The sequence below is a fragment of the Phoenix dactylifera genome, chromosome 8 (genome assembly GCF_009389715.1).
Source record: "Phoenix dactylifera cultivar Barhee BC4 chromosome 8, palm_55x_up_171113_PBpolish2nd_filt_p, whole genome shotgun sequence".
Lineage (NCBI taxonomy): Eukaryota > Viridiplantae > Streptophyta > Magnoliopsida > Arecales > Arecaceae > Phoenix > Phoenix dactylifera.
In genome coordinates, this window is record NC_052399.1 from 3,340,821 (window position 1) to 3,363,633 (window position 22,813).

General features: G+C 38.3%; 1 non-coding gene and 1 pseudogene across 2 annotated transcripts; one reads left to right on the top strand and one right to left on the bottom strand.

Moving 5' to 3' along the window:
- Nucleotides 1-720: 720 nt before the first annotated feature.
- Nucleotides 721-15,274, bottom strand: LOC103709724. Of its 2 annotated transcripts, none has more exons than XR_005512687.1 (7): nt 15,057-15,274; nt 12,400-14,965; nt 7,672-9,494; nt 4,596-4,848; nt 3,378-4,491; nt 3,181-3,228; nt 721-1,011 (listed from the first exon to the last, which is right to left on the bottom strand). It is a non-coding gene; the product is annotated as an uncharacterized LOC103709724 (transcript). The 2 variants fall into 2 exon arrangements; XR_005512688.1 differs by having other exon boundaries at nt 722-1,011; nt 7,672-9,198.
- A 2,716-nt stretch (nt 15,275-17,990) lies between these two features.
- LOC103720862 overlaps nt 17,991-22,813 on the top strand; it is a 28,131-nt pseudogene continuing 23,308 nt past the window's right edge.

A 22,813-nucleotide genomic window follows, 5' to 3' on the forward strand; every position in this document is an offset into this window, starting at 1 on the left:
ATAACTCAACAACCTTGAGAATATATTATGATTATATTGCTCCCCAAACTCCAGAAGCTCAGAAGTGAACATTTGATCATGATCGGTAGTCAGGGCAACTTCAGAATCATTTAATATCTGTGTGCTGGAATCGGAAATGATGGTCTGTGAAAATGAATGCTAGCACTTAAAGAGTGTGTTGCAAGGTTCCCATCCAGAGTTAAACTGCTTTGGTAATCAATTAAATGGAATTCTCGCTTGCATCACTTGCATGAAAGACCGAAGCAAGAAACAGCATTTCCAGCAGGGATGTTAGCCTTTCCATTTGTCCCAAGCCAAATGAAACCACTGATGCAAGTACAACACCCCCCCCCCCCGCCCCCCCCCCCCCCCCCCCCCCCCCCCCCCCCCCCCCCCCCCCCCCCCCCCCCCCCCCCAATCTTACCATCTGACCGCATCTCCAGCCTTCTTTTGCAGCAATCAGATACAGTAGCCTGCAGCAGGTTCTTCAAATGTCTTTGATTGCTTATGAATAAAAACTGTGTATTTTTCTTTTAGTGAAACAACAAAATGTGTATTTGAAGTTCTTAGATAAAATAATGTATTAGTTTTGACATTGATAACACCTCCACACCCCAAGCCTTCTTTTGTAGCAAATCAGATACAATCGCCTGCAGAAGGTTCTTCAAAAGCCATTGACTAGTTGTGAACAAAAACCAACTAATTGTTTATTTGAAATTCTTAAATAAAATAATGTATTAGTTTTGACATTCATAACATGTCCACATCTCTGGCTATATTTTTCAGCAATCGCCCAGCCTGAAGCCGAGTCTCCAAATGCATTATGTATATATGTATATATATACATGCATACTAAACCAGAACACACATGACATTTTCAGGTACAATACAGATATGAGGATGTTAACATTCAAACTCATGATAAGCAAGCTCCAACTCATGATGTTAACAATCAAACTCATGCCTCCTGCCCTTTTTGCAACATAGAGTAGCTGAAATTTCAAATATGCCCTGCAAAACATTTTGACACACAAAAAGAAATATACTAAAGACAGCAAGAAAATGTTGCAAAGGAGAAAGGAAGCAGCTGAGGCAAAACAATAAAACACTAAAGGTATCAGGTGTTAGTGAAAATTTTTGGGTAAATGATCAGCCAGGAGGTCAAGAAGACTATCAGTATAAACCTCTACTGCCCTCCATGACAGATCCCATTATAGACATGAGTACCCAAAAGGTCAGACTATCAGAATGTACTCTTAATAGCACTCTACCTAGTATCCAGTGATCCATTGGTTTACAGGCAACCCCCTTTTCTCAATCTCACTCAATATAACCATTTTCAACCTGTAAACTATATAAATGATTTATCTTTCATGCTTCCACCCCACATGTATGGTGCACCATCGAGTAATAGTTATCAAACTGGATTGATGTTCATCTCACTAACCACACTTGCTAATTTAACGACTTAAAAGCCACATAAACACATTCTCGCCTCACCTAAGCATGCCTCACCCTCCCCTACTTTTCCTTCTCTTTCCGAGTTCAATGATACCTACTTTCACCTTTTAGACAACAACACAACATAATATGCATCAGGCATATCCCACATCAACCAACTTAGAAAAGCAAGAAGGTGGCATGAAGAGAGAATAACCCTCAACTTGAGCAGCTGATAACAATGAAATATCAAGCGGCTGAAAATACAGCTACTGGTTGAATATTTGAAACAGGGATAGATGAAAAGAAAAGACACCTGTTCCCTACTGCTGCAGCAACTAGGTAGATGAAGACTCGAGAAGTATATACTAAGCACTAAAGACTTATCATCCACCAATTCTGGTTGTTACATTCATAACATACTAAATGGAAAATTTATGCAGTGTTCTCTAACATATCTCTTGCTTGCTTCATGCTAATTATAATCATGCTGTAATATTTAAGGTTCAAGTGGAGCAGTTCTTGAAACAACCAAAAGTGCTATTAACCCTTTTCAGGATTCATTCCCAAGCCTGATAAGCCTCCCTGCTTAGACATGAGAACACACGCTAAATAAACAAGAAGTCTTTCTAAGATGTTGCATAAACACTAAAATAAACCTTTAAGTACTTGATCTCTTTTAAACTAATAATATATAATTTCTGACTATTTTCCCAGCAATCAAGTTGATTTTATTGTTAATAAAAGTTCAGCGCTACTAACAGTAACTATATTGTTTTAAGATCTCTGAGTAATATAAAAACAGTCAGAATTTTAAATTCCACATATATAATACTTACGTAAGGCATATACACACATGTATAGCAATCTTCTCAAACTAAGCGGAAGGTGATTTTAAAAGGAGAACTAAGGACATTCTTTTGGCACAATTTGATATTTTCCATCATACTTGCCACTAAGAACTTATCATCCACCAATTCTGGTTGTTACATTCATAACATACTCATTGAAATATTTATGCAGTGTTCTCTAACATATCTCTTGCTTGCTTCATGCGAATTATAATCATATTGTAATCTTTAAGGTTCAAGTGAAGCAGTTATTGAAACAACCAAAAAGTACTATTAACCCTTTTCAGGATTCATTCCCAAGCCTGATAAGCCTCCCTGCTTAGACATGAAAATTCGAGCTAATAAACAAGAAGTCTTTCTAAGATGTTGCACAAACACTAAAATAAACCTTTAAGCACTTAATCTCTTTTAAACTAATAATATATAATTTCTCACTATTCACCCAGCAATCAAGTTAATTTTATTGTTGATAAAAGTTAATCACTACTAACAGTAACTATATTGTTTTAAAATCTTTGAGTAATATAAAGACTGTCAGAATTTTAACTTCCACATATATAATACTTACGTAAGGCACAAACACGCATGTATAGCAATCTTCTCAAACTAAGCAAAAAGTGATTTTAAAAGGAGAACTAAGGACATTCTTTGGCACAGTTTGAAACTTAATGGCATAGAATGGAGTATATTAGTTATAAATGGTCATAAAATGGTACATAGAACCAGGGATAAAATATTGAAAGCAAAATAAACTTTCAGCATGGATACTGAGAGAAAGTAAAGAAATTCGTTGTCAAGGAAGAAATTCTTTCTATGGTGTAGGAAAAACTAGAGAACTTGCACAAGAATGTAAAAACTTACAATCTGTGGTGATAAAACCACAAATTACCTGATATTTGCTGGAACATAGACCAAAAACTGACTTCCATGGAACAACCTAAATACAAAATTACATTAACAGCAGTATATTCGAGATGAGAAAGGCACTCAATCTATGGTTTGTGTCATGGTTTAAAAAAATTTATTATGAGGGAGCATATAATATTCAGATTCTAAACCAGAATGGAGGTTATGCAATCTACTTACAGTTGCAGATATCAGCATTAGCCACTAGAACAGCAGGATATGCTTCACCTGCCATTCAAAACTTGAACCTGCCCAAATGGCCCTACATATCACCACATTCATTCATCAGATAAGAATTGAGCATCAAATGTGAAAGAAAACTTCCATCATGTGTATAATAATTCGGAGCCAAATGTACTATTGTTTGAGAACATTTTCCACAATAAGGTAGAAGTGAAGAGGGAGAATTTTCTGTACAAAAAGATTAGCAACCAAAAAAAACTACACCATCTACTTAATGGAGTGATAGACTCCACCGTCTAATGACAATAACTATAGCAGAAAGCTAAAATGGTTAAACGAAGCAGCTGAACCAAAAGCTCAAAAACATTTTATCTGACTCGGCACAGCCCCCAATGCAAAAGTTCACTTGGAAACCACCATTTATGACTAAAATGTCCTTTCTTGAAGGAGATACATGAGCCAATCTCCATGAAAAGTCTTTGTCCAGCAAAATGGTAGAACGTGTTAAAAATCAGGTGTGATATTCCTATGCTCAAGAAGCCCCATGATTCTTTCCAATTTCACCAATCACCAATCAAATCCTTTTCAGATGCTTTTATTGCCTCTGCAGTCATAACTGCAGCCAAGGCTCTGCGAAGTGCAACATCAGCCCTGTGCAGCAGTCGCTCAGCTTTCTCTCTTTTAAGCTTAGCCATATTTGACGCATGCTGAGCTGCACCTGATGCATCCCGCAACCTGAACTCATCAATATCTGCTCGATGATTTGGATACCCATCACCCTGTGACTGCTTTGTGTTGGGCCAACCATGCATGTCAAGACCCCATCGGTGAAGTCCATTTCTCTTTGATTTTGGATTATATGAGAAAGGTGTTATTTCAGAATCCTTGGGAGATGGAAGCATTACCATCTTCTTAGAATTACTTTTGTTAAGCTTTGGGTGTGGAAATCTCTCTAAACCATCATTTGTCAGCAGAGATTCTGTTCTTGCACTATCCCTTGGCGAGAAACTGGTTGGAGACTGATGCCAATGAAAAGAATCTGAAGATTCACAGCTCGGGATAGAAAATAAGGCCCTCTCCTCTCCAATGAAAGGTCCATTCAATTTTCTTCCTGATACCACAAATAAACAAGAAATACATAACAAAGAGTTATAAACATTAGAAAAATGAGATAAATATAGAACATGATAAAAGACAGGATAAACAAAAATGTACCATGAGCATGGAAAGCATCCTGCTCTCTTGCAAAAGCATTATGGTGGCCTGTGAACATTAGTTTTTTATGAGACCTCTGCTTAGACCCTTTGTTAGGTACTTCCAAGCCTCGTGGCCTTAAACAGAAAGCAAACATGGGAGGTTTCTTGAGCAAACATGCCTTATCTTGACACCCATCAGATGAGCTGTGCATTCTGCTCATAGCTAATTCCCATTCTTTTAATTGCTGCTTGTAAAGCTCCCATAATGCAGGCTGCACAAGCAAATGAACAAATTTGTTAAGTTCATGCAAGTCACTAAGGGGAGGGGTGGAGGAGCTTAAAGAGTATCTTCTGCCTGGTCTTGCACAAAAAAAAGTGTGTCGCTGCAAATCTGCTACATGACGCATGTGCTGCTGACAACCAGAGGTACAATGTGTCCAAGCTTTTCATTAAGAAAAAAGGAGAAAAAACGAAGCAAACATAAGGTCAAAGGATGGAAATTCCAAAAATTTAACTCGCATCGCCATGATGGGACTTCCAACCGTTATGGCATTCCATTTAAAGCCATCAATAAGTCATTATTAAATTAATGTTGCTTTAAGCTTGGCCAAGCCATTCTTGTTCTTCTTCTTCTTCTGGAAAGAAGTCCACTAGGAATGCTGCCTTCTGGGTTCGAACCCAGAAACTCTCACTGGTTGCCTTGGCAGCCAAACCACACATCTTGTTAAGCAACAATGTTCAGAAAAATTCTAACAAATGGATCTCCAAAAAACAATCAAAATATAAGATCTTCTGAATTACTGATCCTTTTACAGTGAGAACAGGTTCACACAGCCAAATGATCTTGAAATCCTGGCCCAGGTCTAGGATGGCGACATAGGCTCATGATCAGCACTCCTGCCCGAGTTTGCTGACCCATCAGGACCTTGCTTGTATGGTCAAGAAGAACTTTTTAAAGAAACATATCTTCATGACACCTCAATGAAAATGCTAATACATCTTTAGTAAAGCACATACATTTCAATGTCAGTGCTCACCCTCTTTCTCATATGTCAATAGCCCAACAACCAAATATCCCATCAAAGGTTTGTTGTGCTGGTACCGAAGCCCATACTGATTGTCAACAATATGGTACGGTACGGTAAGCAACCATGCGGTTCTATTCCGAGCCCATATCGACACAATAGAGCCGCTTTTGAGCCCCCTATCTTCTTTGACACACAAGAACAGAGGTTGAGCCCCTATTTCAAAATGGAACAGGAGTGGAATTGTGCCGATCCACCTCCGGTATGGCTCGGTACACCCCGATCTAGGCGGTTCAGGGCAGTCACAACATTCCTTGTTCACATCCAAGCTAAGAAAAGGACCAAAATCTTGGAGGCAAATGGAAGGCCTAGTTTGACCTAAGGCAATGCAAGTTATTGACTAATATAGACTAAGTCCAAGGCGGAATGAATCATGCATGAACAACGTAAAAAAACATGGGCCAAGCTTGGCATTGTTGACGTAAGCAAAAGTCATGAAACATCTAGCACCATCAAGAGTGAGGGTGCGATCAGCTGGATAGAACCCTCGTTGGCCCAATGGCAATCCCTAGTTATATATTATACAACACAAGTAGAAGAGAACCTAGAAAAGTACCTAAAATGGAGGAAAGCCCTATATTCCCTAAGATTTAACAGGGAGCAAAGATGAAAGATAATAAAACAAAAATTATCATGCAAACACAGTAAAAGATAATATATCAAGTTCATGATAAAACAAAAACCATAAGTAAATTGCACGTTATAAAATGTACCGAGGAAACCAGCAGAATACAAGTTTCATGATAATATAAACAAACAATTTGTCGGGTATCATAATAGAACTGCAACTGTAAGTAAACTACAGCACACTTTAAATCCACCAAGGAAAACAATACAACATCTGGTCAGACAAGGTGACAGCACCACAAGAGATATTGGAGACAGAGGAAGGAAATAGTCATTATTCCAGTAACACTCAGTTAAAGGGGTCTATTGCCTTGCCTAATCAGCAAGATCCCTTATCTAAAGATATTCTTGAGCATGTACACAATAGCAACGGCAGAGCTAAAGTTTAAGCTTAAGTGCATCATAGATTACCAACATGCACAACAATAGAATTTGGGTTGTATGAAAACACATGGTAAAAGAATATATTAGTGCATGATGGTTTTACGCCAATTTCTTGAATATGACAAATAATCAAAACAAAGTAGGCATTCCAAAACATTCAGCATGCATGAATTTTCAAATGGTAAAAAGTGAAGGAGTAAATTAGTCATAAGAACCTCCAACTAGTGAAGACAATAAGGAGCAAGATCCATGTCAACACTTCATGTGACAAATCAGATGACATCCAGTCTCAGGAAATTGAAGATGTTTCTTAGCCTAGAATCAGGATGAAAATTGTCTGGCATGTAAAAGAGAGAAAGGGTTGGGTGGGTTGGGGGCGAAGCTGAATGCCCAAAATCAGTTGGTGAAACTGTTTTTTTGTTCTGTGGACAATAGCAGATAGAGTGTGATATGATATATAATTTGATAGCGTAAATAAGAGAAGGCATCATTTGCAGATCTGTTATTATAACAGCCAAAACATGATTCAGAAGATCTAATTGGAAATAAGAACACATGTAATCAGGAGAACCATGCAGATAAAATACTGTCACCCAGACATCAGCAAAGTTAGCACTTCCAACCTTCTGAACAAAACAACATGCTGGCAGTCAACTCAGTCGGTCACTATGATAACTCAAACTCAACTAAGCCTTAATCCCCAACTAGATTGGAATCAGCTACAATGAATCTTTTTCCTCCATTCTGCACAGCTTAGGCAGTCAATCAATATGTATGAACAAGTAAAAAGATTCATTGCTGACGGGAGAAAACATACATATTATGCTGTTATGACTACTTACTGAAAAATTAAAACAAATAGCTGAATTACTTGAAAGAAATTGTTGCAGAAAAATATACAAGATAAATTAACTTAGTTTCTCAACATTGAATCAAATTTCTGGATTAAAGCATCCCATTATAGGATCAGAAAAAGTAAGTAAGCAGATGAAAAATCACCTGAAACTGCCCGAATCAGAGGCAAGCTTTCTTCTGTCTCTTTTGATGCCAGTGCTCATGAATAGCTTTGGACAACATCTAGTGGACCAACATCAGCCATGAATTCCTCTATTTCATCACTTGTAAACACATTACGCTGTTCAGCATATGCAAATTTCTCAAACATGTCCATGACCCTTTCAAACCAAATCTTCCGTGTGGATCTCAAATCATTGTACCATCATTAGAATCAGAAGAATTTCTTCTTGTTGAATATCCACTCCTCATCACCACTATCCATGTCATATACACATTGAGCTGGAATCCAGTGCCATGTCAATCTCTGTCACATCTTGCTGAAAATATTTGATGGATTCGAACAAAAGCATGTCAACAATGGTGTCATCACAATCTGCAGTCAAGCAAACACCTGGGATAGGAATATTTTAACAGAGCAGCCCTAATGTTCCGATTGTAGCATGCTTCATGCATTTGTTTGAAAAAAGACCACTGATTCCTGTCAGTAAATTCCAAGGTCCAATCCTTCCTGCCTTTCCACATCATAGCATGAGTGTACCGATTTGTTGTCCCAGGCTGCAGGAAGTGGTGTACCTTATGGAAATATTTGGTAACCCCCTGAAAATTTTACACAATCCTCCCAATTCTGCTGATCATCAGACTCAAGTACAACCTGGGCTCCACATTCTCTCCACCCTCTATCTGAAAGCGTAACCAAGACATTTGCATCACAGGTCAGTGACTCCCAATAGGCTCCGAGGATTTCCCAAGCAAACCAGAAGACCTCTTTACATTATTGTTTTTCATTTTGTTAATGGTATGTGCTTTGCGGGTGATTGCTTTGGGGTTTTAAACCATGTTCACAGCCTCCAGAGGACAATGAATAAGATACCTGTGTTCGAGGGCTTCTTGGAGCCACTAGCAAAGCCATTTTGCACAAAATCTTCTGGCCATAACTTTTCATGGTGACCAAATGCACATGAAACTGAAGAATGACGATTGCGATGCCCATATGCTTCTGGAGCTGTTGGATTTGCACTATATATTGCATGCTCATTCATTTCCCAGACCCAGATCAGATGCAGGCTCAGCAGCTTGTGTTCTCTTACCCAATGAATGTCCCTCCTCCACATTGGTCAAGCAATTGCACTTGGACATTGGTAGCATTACATACAAGAATTGCACCCACCTTCAGACTTGTCTGGGGAAAAAGAATCTTCAGGATATGAAGAAGATGACTTATCAGCACCTTTCCATGACTCATCTGGCATTGTAGCCTTTCACGTTACATTGACAGTCTCACCCATGGACTGCTGTTCTCCACATCTCCATGACCTACAGAATTTTCAATCACTTTAACCTTCATTACTGCCAGCAGTAATGAGAAGGTCATGAGAGGATTTCATCCAGTCACTATCACTGGTAGCAGAGAGAACATATGTTTCTTGCCTTCCAGAATTGGCAGCAGGCCTGGCTCAAACAGGTTCCCCGGTTCTCATGTGTGACTTCAGAAACTTGGTCAGAAGGTTCCTGAACAAGAGAGGAACCATCAGCTGCCAATTGGTCACCATTATCTGGAGGTCTTGTGAAGAAATTGTAGTGGGGCTTTTGAGAGAAAACAGGAGGCTGCATTGTTCTCAATCAGAAAATTTGACATTGATGACTCAGTAAAAAGGAAGAGTAGAGCAGGTAAGAAAGAGGTGCCATTGAAGAGGACCACATGTTTCTCATCAAGGTAACAAACTGTAGGATTTGTATTCAAATAAATAATTTATTGGGGATAAGCCCCTGTACAGAGGTTCTGAGCAATATCCTTCTGAGCAATCCTGCATACCCAGAAACATACAGAATTTACTGTGACAGCCTATGAGAACTTGCAAAACCAATACCCCAGGTCTTGACATGACTACATTCTTAGTTGACTGACAAAGGTAATAAGAACTTTCATGAAAAGAACAGCATCTTTTCTAACAAAGAGAAGATTTAAAAATGCAAACATATTATAGATGCTAGAGATCATTTGAGCATAACAACTTCTCAAGACTCAAATATAAAATCTCCCTGCTCCCAGAACACACTCACACATATTGGCTGCATCACAAAACAAGGTTCATAAACTAAAACTTTGTTCAGAGGTTCTATAACAAGCACTAAATCCCAACTTTGCCGAGCAGGGACTTTAACACCTCTTCACTTTTCTTTTTTCAAAAAAGGGCACCTTCGCAATCCGATCCCCAATAAGATTCCCTTCACTTGTAAAAATTAGATTTAGGGCATGTTTGGTTAGGAGGAGTTGTACGACTATACAGAAGTGGGAATGGAATGAAGTGACTCCCATTCCAATGTTTGTTGGGTTCGGCGCGGAGTCCCCATTCCCACTTCCAATTTATAGCGCGTCAAAGTGGAATGCAACCCAAATCCCAGCCAAAACCCCAATCCCTACTCTTCCCTAATTTCTCAAATTTCCATTTCCGATTCCAGTCTACGGAACCAAACACGTTGAGGGATATGGCCATTACGATTCTGAATTTTGGTTGTGAAGACAAAAATGCAGCGCTTAGGAGCTACTCGCGACACTTTCGGTGAATGGGTACAGAAAACAGTTCACTATGGCATATGTCCTCCACACAAACAACTGACAGAGCTGTTCGTATCTTTCCTCTCTTAAATGGCACGTTGTAAGACCAGTAATGTTCTTCTAATTACAAAAGAGAATAGAGACATGGCCATCCATCTGAACAGTTTCTGATATGAAAGAATAAGAGATTAAGGTCATAACTATCACTTAACAGAAAGAGATTAATGTAATTAGTTGATATGGAAGAAATTATTTTATCCAATTTACCAAAAATGAAGTGCTAAATATCTTTTTTATAACAAAAAGGGACTGTTTTGAGATAGGAATGGGAAAGGGGGACTCAATATGCCAAAATCACTCTCAGGGATGGCAGGCACCACAATCTTCTGATCTAGTAATAACAACAATATGGTTTCAGAGACGATGAAGGTAATTGTATCAAGTTTGTCATGCTACTTTTTGGGATAGGATTGTTTTGGGATAAACATTGTCAATGCTAAATATCTTTTTATAACAGAAAGGAGCTGTTTTGGTAGAGGATTGGGAAAGCGGGGCTCACATGCCAAATCTCTCTCAGGGATGTCAGGCACCACAATCATCTGATCTAGTAAAAACAACAATAAGGTTTTCAGAGACGAAAAAGTTATTGCATCAAGTTTGTCATGCCACTTTTTTGGACATTCTTCCTCAATTATGTAGAACCAGAATGCCATAGTTCAGGTTAAAACTACAGGCATAATGCACATTGAAGTTTTATAGATCCCACAGTTGGTTTTTACACTTAGCATGCTGGCTTCACTCGGTAACAGCTCTATTGCCAGGTACAGAACATGTGAAGTGGCACGAAGAATGAAACAAAACAAGAATATGAAATATGCTTGGAGATTTATAATTTTTGATATCTGGTGTTTACTTCACACACATATAACTAGATGAAGCTCAATTTGTAGACTGGAAAATATTCAGTAATTCAAACTCATCATGCAAAATGTAGGTCTCCTATCGAGTCACAATTAAAAAAAAAAAAAATTACAGCTAGAAATAGTCAAGCTTTATTGGTTAATGCTGATCAGAGATAATTCTACATTTTAGCAAACAAACTGCATAACTTACCAGCAATAAGTATGGCACCAGAATAGGAGTCCATGTAGTTGCGGACTCGACATACGTAGTTGGCATATACACTCAAAAAAAAGAACAGACAATGCATAATTCAATATCAAGTAGAATATGCTGTAATAGATACAACATGAAATCCACCATACCATAAGCAATGGCCAGATTATCTCTAAAAATCAGAACATATCCATTATTAATATGCTTCAGCACCATATCTGTTTCCCAACTATGAATTCCTCATTTCAGGAACAGCTTAGTTTTCAGCAAAACTACCAGATGAAGTAAAATGTGTTTCCAGGGAAATATGCACCAATTCTCAGCAAAGCTTTCCATGAAGACTAACTGAAGGTGGATAAGCTAACAAAACAAAACATTTTTCAACAATTTTGTCCTGTTTGAATAAAGCATAAAGTGCCATAAACAATAGAAAACGCCAACAAGGGCTGGAACGTGCCAACCCTAGTTGCGCACAGTTTCAGCTGATGCCAACTATTTCAGCAAATGCATATGGTCAATCCAACAGAATCAGTCAATTAAAACTTGTCTGAATAGATTGTGCAAACAACAAAAGTAAAGGTTTTCTTTCTCCTAGATCTTTTGACAAAACTTCACAATTTATCTAGTAGAAAATTGAAGATTTCATCTTTCAACCACAGAACAGTATATACACATCATCTATTAGTTGCAATGACCGAAAATTAAGATATAATGATTGCAAAATTTCTGCTAATCTTTTTTCCCAACTATTTGAGTGTATTTTAATTTAGTTCTTCAGTTAACGCGCCAAAACATACATCATAAGAATCAGGCACTTGAACGAAAGGTCAGAATCAGGATAATGCAGCCCTAGATGACACAATTATATTTATATTGTTGTGCCCACAGCACAACCTTCATATCCACTGGATCAGGATATTGCATTATCTATCATATGCTAAATGATAAATTTCTAAGAGTAAGTGAATGGTGCAAATATTTCAGGATGCATTACAAATGCTTATGAAAGTAAAAGGAAAAAAAGAAACAACAGATACCTCAAGGGAAGCTGGGTCCTTAAAAACCGAAGTGCAGAGTATTTGATCACTTTTTCTTGGGAGATTCTTATGTAGAATATGTGATCTCCGCTACAGGTAGCTCCCTCACTTTCATGCAATGCAGTTCAAGTTTATCTTCCAGGCATTTCCATTTCGATTTATTCAGCTTGAAGAAGCTGTATAAGATGATAAAAGCTCCCTCCTTGATCATGCAGGCCTGAAATCTTGAACCCAATTGAAGTGCAGGCATATCTAGATCTATGAAGTTGCTTCGATCAGTATGTTGATAAAATGTGCTAATGATTACACACAGTATAGATACTGCCCACTTTAACACCCCTCAAACAAGAAAATCCTTAATCCTTGAGCATCATCAACAAAAATTAATTCCATATGAACCATTGGCCACACAAGCATCAGTTTACCACACTGCAGAGAAAATGGTCCGGCACAGCCAAAAGCTTTCAGCTCCAAATGCAAGCTCATGAACATACTGATTGGCAACCTCAGTTTCAATGTAACTTGGTTCACTTCTACTGATGTGCTGATTACATTCAGTCCTATAACTGTTGCCCTGTCAGTGGCAGAAGCAAGAATGCTGATTGCCCCAGTTGAACTACCACAAGCAAAGTCCTGCTCCAGCATATTGTTGCCCAAACCATCCTTTCTATAGTGAAAACGCTTCCTGAAATAAACATAAGATAACTTCTGTCTTCGAAACCAGTTTTGCCCTTCAGCACCGGTGCTTCAGCAATGCCCTTGTCATTGACCTCTTTGAAACATCAGATTTGGAAAATAATTTATTTGATCTCAAATCAGATGGACTCACAGCCATGTGTTTCTTCATCTCCAACGAAATGGATGGCTCAAAATCCTTAAGTAATTAGCTCTACCCTGCTTCTTTATGATATTAGCTGGGGTTGATTTCACTCGGCGAGTTGACCGAGCCAACCACAAGATAATGGGTTCCGACTCCATCAAGCTGCCTATACCACTGTCATCCATAGCATCTTTCTCTACTTGTCTACTCTTCAGTTTCTGTTCCAACCCAGAATTCTCAGAATTAAAACTTGCTTCTGACTTCACTAGGGAAAAGCAACAGCTTGAATCTCTCATTTTGAAGATTAATCCATTCTTCATCACGATATCATATTTGACATGGTGCAACTTTGTTATAGGATCATAATCCTTAACCAGCCAAAATACCAACTCTGTCCAGAGCCAAATACTTTAATTCTCTGTTTGACAATGCAATAGGGATCCATATCCTTAGAGCAGACCTCATAGAAATGACGACGCTTCCTGACAAAACTTTTACCATTGCATTTCCTTGGGCGCAACCACCCTAACCTGCAGCATCCACAGGAGAAGTTTCTATCACTGGATCCTTCAAATTCCGATGAAATGATTGCAATAATGATGACCTGCTTGCTGATTCTGTTGTAGCAACATCCTGTTCCTTGAGAATCCTGTACACCTTGGATCAAACCGAGATGAAAGCATTCTGGCAGCATTTGTTCCAGGTTCTCCTCATCGTCGTCCTGAAAATCCCCAGCAAATGGCTCATCATTGTCGATCAAAGGTGCTTCATTCTCAAGATTAATCTCTTTGACCCATGTGGGCTGCTGCTTCTTCTATTTTGGACCTTTCCACTGCTAACCTGAATGGAACTGGCACTTCCACCTTCAATGTGAGGAACATAACTATTTCTACTGGATCTTTTCTTAAATTCATTAAGTTTCCTCCTCTGCCTACCATTTGACACCTGAGACTGAGGAACTGCAATGATGGATGGTTCCTTGTTCCAAACTTCTGCACTGCTCTTACCACATTTGAAGTTACTCGTAGCTCTCTTCAAGCTGACAGGATCTTCAGATTTTTTACACCTTGAGATGCCTCGTGGTCGCTTTGGTATAACTACACTGTCAACCAACCCACTCGAGTTCTCTAAGTACCCAACTTCCAGAGATTGGCGTTTTTTTCTTTTTGATGATGCTAAGGTAAGATCATTTCCCAAATGTCTTGCCTTACCCTTTGCAATATCCAAACTGTGCGAAACACCACTTATAGTGCTCGCTTTCTCACTCGTTCCACCAGCAAAAACAGAACCATCCTGCTTTGGTCTTGCCGTTTTCAGATTGTTGCGGTGCCTCTTAATGGCAGGTCCTAAACTGCTCAAAGAGACCTCCTTTCTAGTCCTTTTACTCCTTAATTCCTCAAGAACAGAACCACCATTATCATATGAGGAACTCCTTTTCCCCTTCAAAGCTTTAGCGATCTCTCTCGCCCCCAAAAGCTCCTTCTGAGCCCATGATTTTCTATCAGAACCCGTTGGTTTCTTCACATAAATGCTGTGGAGATTAAAAGGTCTCGAGTTCTTGGGAATATCGGGTACCACAGGCTTCTCGATGCTGAGTTCCATCTACAGACCCTCAATCCAAATGAAGGCAACCAAAACCCCCAAATTTTAACATCCATCATACATGAGGCACCGATGGAAACCCTAATTCCGGATCTAACAATATCATTCCAGCCATATGATCCCAAAACGCACCGCAATAGAACACTGAAAAGCACGGATACCGATCAAAACCCATTTTCCGACCGATCTCCCAGCAAAATCGAAACGATCAAAGCAAAAGGGGAAAACCACATACCTGAATCAAAAGCGCACATCTGGAACAAATTCTCCCACCGATCGGCTCCAGACTGTATGGGGAACCTGGTTCCCCGATCAAATCCGACCTCTCGCGCGAGGAAATCCTTCGATTTATACGACTTCCTCCAAGGTGATTTCCGAACCTAACCCTAGATGGAAAAAGACGAGCTAGGGTTTCATCGATTTCAAGAGACCTAGGGTTTAGAAACGGAAAAATAGGAAAAAAAGGGAAATAAAAATACAACTAGCCCCCACCACCACACCCCCACCCGAGGACTACGCAAGACTTGTACGTCGGATCTTGATCCGACGGCCCGTACGTTTTTACGACCAATGAGGGCCTGATGGCATTAATGATGTGAGATTTCTGGGGCGATCTAAAAAGAAACGGACGGTTGAAATCAATTTCGTGGATGACGTCGACGGTTATGATGCGAAAGAACGTTAGAATGATTTGCGCGGGGCTGACATTATTACCTAAAGGTTCGTCGACGCTTTACCTTTTCCGGTCGAATCTCGGAAAGAGTGCCGGCTGGTTTTTAGAGTTAATTACCATTGATGCCTTATTATTCTTTCAAGCAGCAATAAGGACAGCCCCTCTGATTTTAGAAATTTACAAAATTGTTGCCTTCCTCGAACGAAGTCTTTGGTGTACAGTGTACAGCGATCCGGCGGACTCGGGCTGGGCCCAGCGGGGCCCGGGTCCTCTCTCTCTCTCTCTCTCTTTTTTTTCTTTTTTTTTTTTTAATGCATCCGTAATCCGGATGTTGCAGGTGTGGGCTTTGATGGCCGGACCCTGAAACGGTTGCTTGCTAACCGCAATTCCAAAAATTTGAATCCTTCTTATCAGCTTCCATCTATTATTACTTACAATATTTTTATGAAAAAAATCAAAAAATTGAGTCTTTCATTAATACTTATTCATATAAATTTTGCTTTTAATTAAAAATAAAATAACTTAATCATTACATATGTCACATCCAAGTACATACCTTAGAATACATGCCGAACAAAGAAGAATAAATAGCTTGATCTGCTTATCTTCCTGCCATCTCATGCAAGTCTTTTTCCATATGCTCCTTTCAATAAATGTTGCTACTCTTGTTCTTCTTCTGAAATTAACATGATAAGAAAATTTATTATTAAAATAACAAGAGTAGCTCGGGAGATTATTCTATATCATGATAATACTTAGAAATTGTACGAGATAGACATGTATTCTTGATATAGCTGCAGAGATATATTAAAGTGAAGATACGGAGACCATGCCCTCTACATCGACATACAGTATTGTAATATATTAGGGTTTAAAATCATCTAGCCAAGCTTCAAGTTATTTAGTTGACCTAATTCGTCAAAAAATATTCATATCTTAAGTTGAGTCGGACCATAAATGTTCAAGCTCTGTTTTTTCTTACATAAACATGCATGAGTATTGTTTTTTTTCAAATTTGGTCCGAGGATGACCATGCCGGAAGAGTCAAAGGAGCTGCTGGTCGGCGCTGAGGTCTGCTTGGCAGGAATGGGGCGGTTCGATCCATTCTGCCCTCTATTAAGGATATTAATAGGTGAATTGTGGATTTTCACTATTTGGGAGCCAGAGACCATCCACAATTAGCTTGTTCGTAATCTAGAATCAGTCATGATGCGCTGTGCTCTGGCTCGTTTTGTAATCATGCAAGCTTGAACAAACAAGGTAACAAATTAAGGCCAAGCGATTCATGAACGACACAATTCACCTGCAGCCTTGGCTTGTTTTGCCCCACCTGGTGATGTGGCCTATAGCTTCTGGCACAACATACGTGTGGTTTAGGGATTGGAATTCGTGTGACCAGTATGTTCGGAATTTGACATAGGTTTAGAGTTTCGAATAAACAATGACTTGCAGGTGCATGATATCAACGGAAGCCACATAAGCATCACAAGGTTTTGCAGGTGGTTCTCTCTTTTGTTCTACAATACAGCTCAATAAGGCCTGATGAGTGTAGAATATATAGCATTTTTGTTTACATATGATAGTAGGTGGCCTAAGCATGCATATAGCTATAAAAGTAAAATTGTTTACTTGGTTTGCAACTTGCTCATGGTGATAAGGTCCTAACTGCAGACAATCTTCTCAGAAGGAATTGAAAAGACCTGATTCATGCCTACTCTGCAAATTGGAAGATGAAACAGACAAATCGTGTGTACTCTCAGAAGGAAGTCTAAGGACTCAAATAGTAGAATAGATATGAGAGGAGAAAAAGGAAGTCTAATATGCATGAATGGAGGCACATCACTATTGTTCCTTTTCTAATGTTCAGGTTCGGGCCGGAGTTTGGGTTGTATCTTTGCATGAAGAAATAATTGATTTTCTTTTGTGACATCAATTTATATACTTGCAGCAATTGTTGTGCGATTTAATACTTTATATGTGCCAAGAAATATGAATTCTTGAGAAATGTGTATTAGACTTACACCAACAAGGTGTATCTTTTGCACGGAAAAATGATTGTATTTTTTTTTTTTTGACGTCGGCTCCCATTTTGCACAAGTCTCAAAGCTCTCCAATTTGTTATTTATATACTTTTACAAATCTTAAACAAACCTGCACAGCTCTTAAAGCAATCACTACACTTGCACTACTCTTAAAGCAACCGTTGAACGATGCCAAGAGTCTATCGGTGCGAAGATAGGTGATCCTTGGGAAAAAACCCTCGTCCGCCCACTGGAAGGGAGCTATCAAGGCAATTACCATAAATATCTAAATCTGTATTAGGCTTGCACCAGACAAGGTAGGGATACAATTTTAGTATCCGTATAGCGTCGGTATTTTCGGACATGCGCTATATTCTATATGAGACGGAGGCAGAAGGGCAAGAAGCGGAAAGAGCCAAGAAGCGTATGTCGGTAATAACATGCAGAAACTTCCCACAAATTTAATGGGGCACCTTTTCGACTCCTTTCTCCGCTCCTTTTTTTAAAAAGGCCGGAGAAGAGCGGGTCCGGTGAACTCTTAACCAACTTTTATCTACCTCCACCACCATGCGAGCCTTCTTCTCTCGGTTCGCCATCCTGAAACCCTCTCATTCTCCTTTCTTGCGATCCCCCGCTCCAATCCAAATGCTTCTCCGAAACCCCTAATTTCGTTCCCGTTGATCCCGAAGAACGTCCGGCTATCCTCGTGCTTTCGCCGCCATGCCGGGCTCTGCAGAAGATTTCGTCAAGGGGTGCGTCTTCCCCAATGGCGTTGCGTCATAACCCTCGATCGTCCCAAAGCCCTCATTCGATGAATCTTGGTTCAGTTCTGCCTCTTTCTTCTCTACAACTTGTTTATTTTTCAAGAATTTTATGTGCATGGTTTCGGTTTGAAATTAGGGTTGAAGATCTTCTGTTTTACGAGTTCTTGAATTATAGACAAATACGAAGGGCTGGGCTGGCTTCCCATGTAGGGAAACATTTAAGCGAGGAGGTGTGAGAAATTGGGTTCAAAATTAGAACCCTGGCCAATTTTTGAAACGTCGTGTTCTCAGTGAAATGAGGCATTGTTTGGGGCTCTTGGAGTTCCAGAACGAAACAACACGGGCTGAACTATTGGAAGTGATCAGGGACAAGTTTCCAAGTTATGTCTCAGTTACTCTGGAGTTCTTGTTTACTTTTCTTTCTTTTTTTAATAATTTTTTTTAATTATTTTCTTAAAAAATAATTCGATCACTAAAGCCCTTAATGCAGTGGACTTAAAAGTACTTCAATATTTCTTTTTCTAATTCCTTATTTCCAATTTCTTCTTGATTTATTTATGTCTTGCCAATTCTTGAATACATTGAAGAATTCTGCACGTCAAGGTCCCCTTTTGAAGCAAGGGTTTATGATCTCCTGTTTTACTACCTCTAGATTTATAGCAATTATGAAAAAGCTAGGCCCAAGCAAGAAAGTGGGAAAATCAGGATTTTGAATTAGGCCAGTTTTTGGGTTTCCACATTTTTAGTAAAAAAGAGGAATCTTTGGAGCTAAGGCAGTTGTATGCACAATGATGTTAGCCGAACTGTTAGAAGTTTTGCAGCTCATATTTGTCAGCTATTGAAATTGCAGTCACGTTTCAATCACTTTTGCGATTCTTCTTTATCTTATCTTTTTTCTATAAATCAAGTCAAGACTGATTAGATTTGTCTTCACCTTCCAGTTTAAAGGACAAAATATAAAATTAGTAGTGACCCCTCTAGACCCATTAAATTCAACTAACAATTCAAGCCAACAATATCCAGATGTTTTCCAGTATCAATTTTTGATTTGGCTTGTATGGAATGGGAGAAACTGCGAGTGATTAGATGATAACCAGTTTATTTTTCATTTCTTTTTTGTCTGCTTAAATTATATTTCAAGGAAAGTATAGATACTTGTTTATTACATTATGAGTTGGTCATTAATAACCATGAATATTGGAGATTATGTTTGTTTAGACAGTCACATGGGGGTAGCTAGTGTTCCTCCTAGAGGACATGTGATCTTATATTGATTGTTGAGAATCATATTTGCTGAATTTTGGCAGTTATGGATGGATGCATCATTATGTCTGATATTTGCACGACTTTCTCGAGTGTGTACTTATGTAATCCCTATATTTTCAATAATGCTGTTGAGTAACAATCATACAATTATGCAGAGATGGATGTAAAGTATAGGAGTTTTCTTGATCAATGGGAAAACTGATCCGAGTGTTAAATGTGTTCTGGTAGAAAGCAGCTCTCCTCCGGGCCTTTTCATCAGGTAGCCTTTTCTTTTGGATCACTTGACTGTCATCGCAGCTTCGATGTATTGGTATTTCAGGATTTTGGTTCATGATATATAATACCAGACTGAACTCCCCCAGTTCAGTCGGTACCCTACTGCAGCGACCTTGAATCGAGATGGTTTATGGTCTCGGAACAAATTGGGGTGCAAACTGGTATGAACTGGTCCTTATCATGCCAAATAGCTTGGAATGGAACGGTTCCCGGGTAGTTCAACATGGTAAGAGCTTGGTTCAGGCCTGATTAACACTCCTCAATAATTGGAATTTTGCCACACCCTTATCTCCCTCCTATTATCACCCACAAGCAATTTGTAAGAGAGGAGAAGGCAGAGGAGAAAGAGAGGAAGAGAGGAGAAAGAGGAGAAAAATGGGAAGGGTGGAGCAAGGAGGTCCAGATCTTTAGCTTACTAAAAGGCCCAACTTTTTTCCCCTTAGATTTTCCCTCTTTTTCATTTTCTTTTTTTTTTTTTTCCCGCATCCCATACAGATGGCAAAAATTGAAAAATTATGAGAAAAATCATTACGAAAATTTTGTATTTTGGCATGATTTCAATGAATAATGACGTAGATCTTAGTCAAATCTACATAAATGTTCTAACTTTTTTGGATAAAAAATTAATAAAACATGAAGATGTTAGATTTCAAAAAATTAGTATCATTATTGGAGTCTAGCATGCTATCTGTTATATTTTTTTTGACAGTAATTTGATTAAATTTTCTGTATATTAGTTTCTTCTCAAATAAAAGCCTAACTAAAGTAAATCCTATATTAATTAGGCTATGAGGTGAAAAATATATATGCGATCTCCTATGAGAGACTATTACAATCATACTTAAAATTTAATTTTTGAGATTCAATTAAAATTAATATTATTTCTACTAATAATTATTATTTCAAAACTTTGTGAAATTTGAGTTGCATGTAAAGATATTTCAGACATATATTTTGAAGCATGTATCATAATTTTCTGGTAATTATGCAATTTATATATTATTTTATAAGTCTAATATAAAAATATTAATGCAATGAAAATTGTGAAAATTTGGAATTATATAATATATTCTAGTAGCAATTTGTATGTAACTAGCAATTTTTTAGTAATTTTGGACGAATCAGGATCCCTTGAAACTCAAGATCATCATTCTATACCAATATCCTCCCGTGCTAGGTTATGACCCATATGGATATATGCAGTCTCTGAGTCTACATGTTTGAGTAGGAATCATTTTTCCTAGTCTCTGTTAGATTATCGATCAGACGTTGCTCGGTCTCTTTTTTTGGATTTCTGCCACTGTACACCATAGGGCAATAGCATGATCATGGCTCTTTAGTACAGATGGCCTACCAAGATCCTGGATGGGTATAATACAAGATCCTGGAGGGACATCGACACTCAACTTGGAATTGAGTAGATGCATATATGTTACTTTTCTAATTTAATATAAGTTTTTACATTTTCAATATTATACGTAGTTAATTTAACATGTATTATATAGTCACACTATTCTTTAGGCATGTAACATGGGAAATTAAAGTTGATTATATTTCGACATTAGAATAAACTCAAAAAATCCAATTTCCTCTCAAAACTAAATAAAGGGAGCTTCAAAACTGTGAAAAATATATATATTTTTTTGTGTACAGTATAAGGCGGTATGGTACGGTAATCGTACTATACCAGTCTCCCACTGATGTATAGTCTAATACCAAGACTGCAAACCTTGATTTTATTATGATTTTTCTTTTGTTTTTTTTGTATTCCGGAGCATTGGGTATGATTTGGAGATATTCTTCATGGCCAAGGCAGGAATGGATATTAAATATGTTGGAGAAGAAATTCAAAAGGACAAAACCATACTACTTCTGCAAAAGGTCTTTCAATGGGCATTAGTTATGTAATTTGTTTGAGGCTCTGGTGCATGGTTGTCTAGTAAAATATAATTTTTCTTAGAAGCCTTGCTTATTGGTTGTATGTTTGATGACAAGAAAAGTTAGCATAAAATGCAGGTGGTGATGTGAAGCGGATTGCAGTCAGATGCGAAATGTCAGAAGTAATTGAGGTTTGTTGCTGTCTCTATGTGTTATCTGTCAGCAGATTTAAGTATCACTTCATATTTCTGCAAATAATATCAAATGTTGCTTGAATTCATTTCGTATCTATGTCATAACAACACTTTATTGTCTGTAGTAAAAAAAAAAAAAAAATCTTACTGATATTTCTGAAATGTTTTCTATTGTTATAATTGTTTTGATCACCTTCTTATTTAATCCTCACATGCCTCCTGCCGCTACCTACTTATGCTCATATGTAACTGAACAAATTCATAAATTTTGTTTTGCCTTTAATATCAGGCAGCACAGGAATAAAATGTTCATTACAGCTGGTGCTTTTCTCAGTTTAAGATTGAAAAATTAATATATATCATGAGACGTTTATCCATTAAACATGATTTTCTCAAAAAGGAAGGCTTGTATTGCAACCAGGCTATCTACTCAGCTTTCAGAGAACAAACTCTTGGTTCATCTCCTGTCCTGCAATTTTGAAACATAAATATGTTTTCTAACTTTCACGTCAATGTATTACTGCCTACCAGATGTGATAGGTCTGAGATTCTCCATAGGGGGAATAGAGAACAAGGATGGGGCAGTATGGTAGTGGGTTGAGAATTATTTTTGGTGATTTGAGAGGATGGGAGAAGGGGGTACAAGGGATGCTCCAAGGAGAGAATCCCCAGGACATCTTTTAAGCTTGTTATGCTTTGTTCACAAGAGCCAGATAGGTGATTGTGACCAAAGCCTGTGGCATCACAATGCAATTAATGTTCCAAGGCTTGGTCTTTGTTAAAACATGTTGAATTTTACAGCAATTACTACCATGTCTAGTGCTGAGGATACGATATAGTTGACATTTTTTTAAGATGGAGCTTTCCATTCATCTGTTGTTAAGGAGAAAGATTTTGGGTTTGTGAGTGTGGAGTTGTCA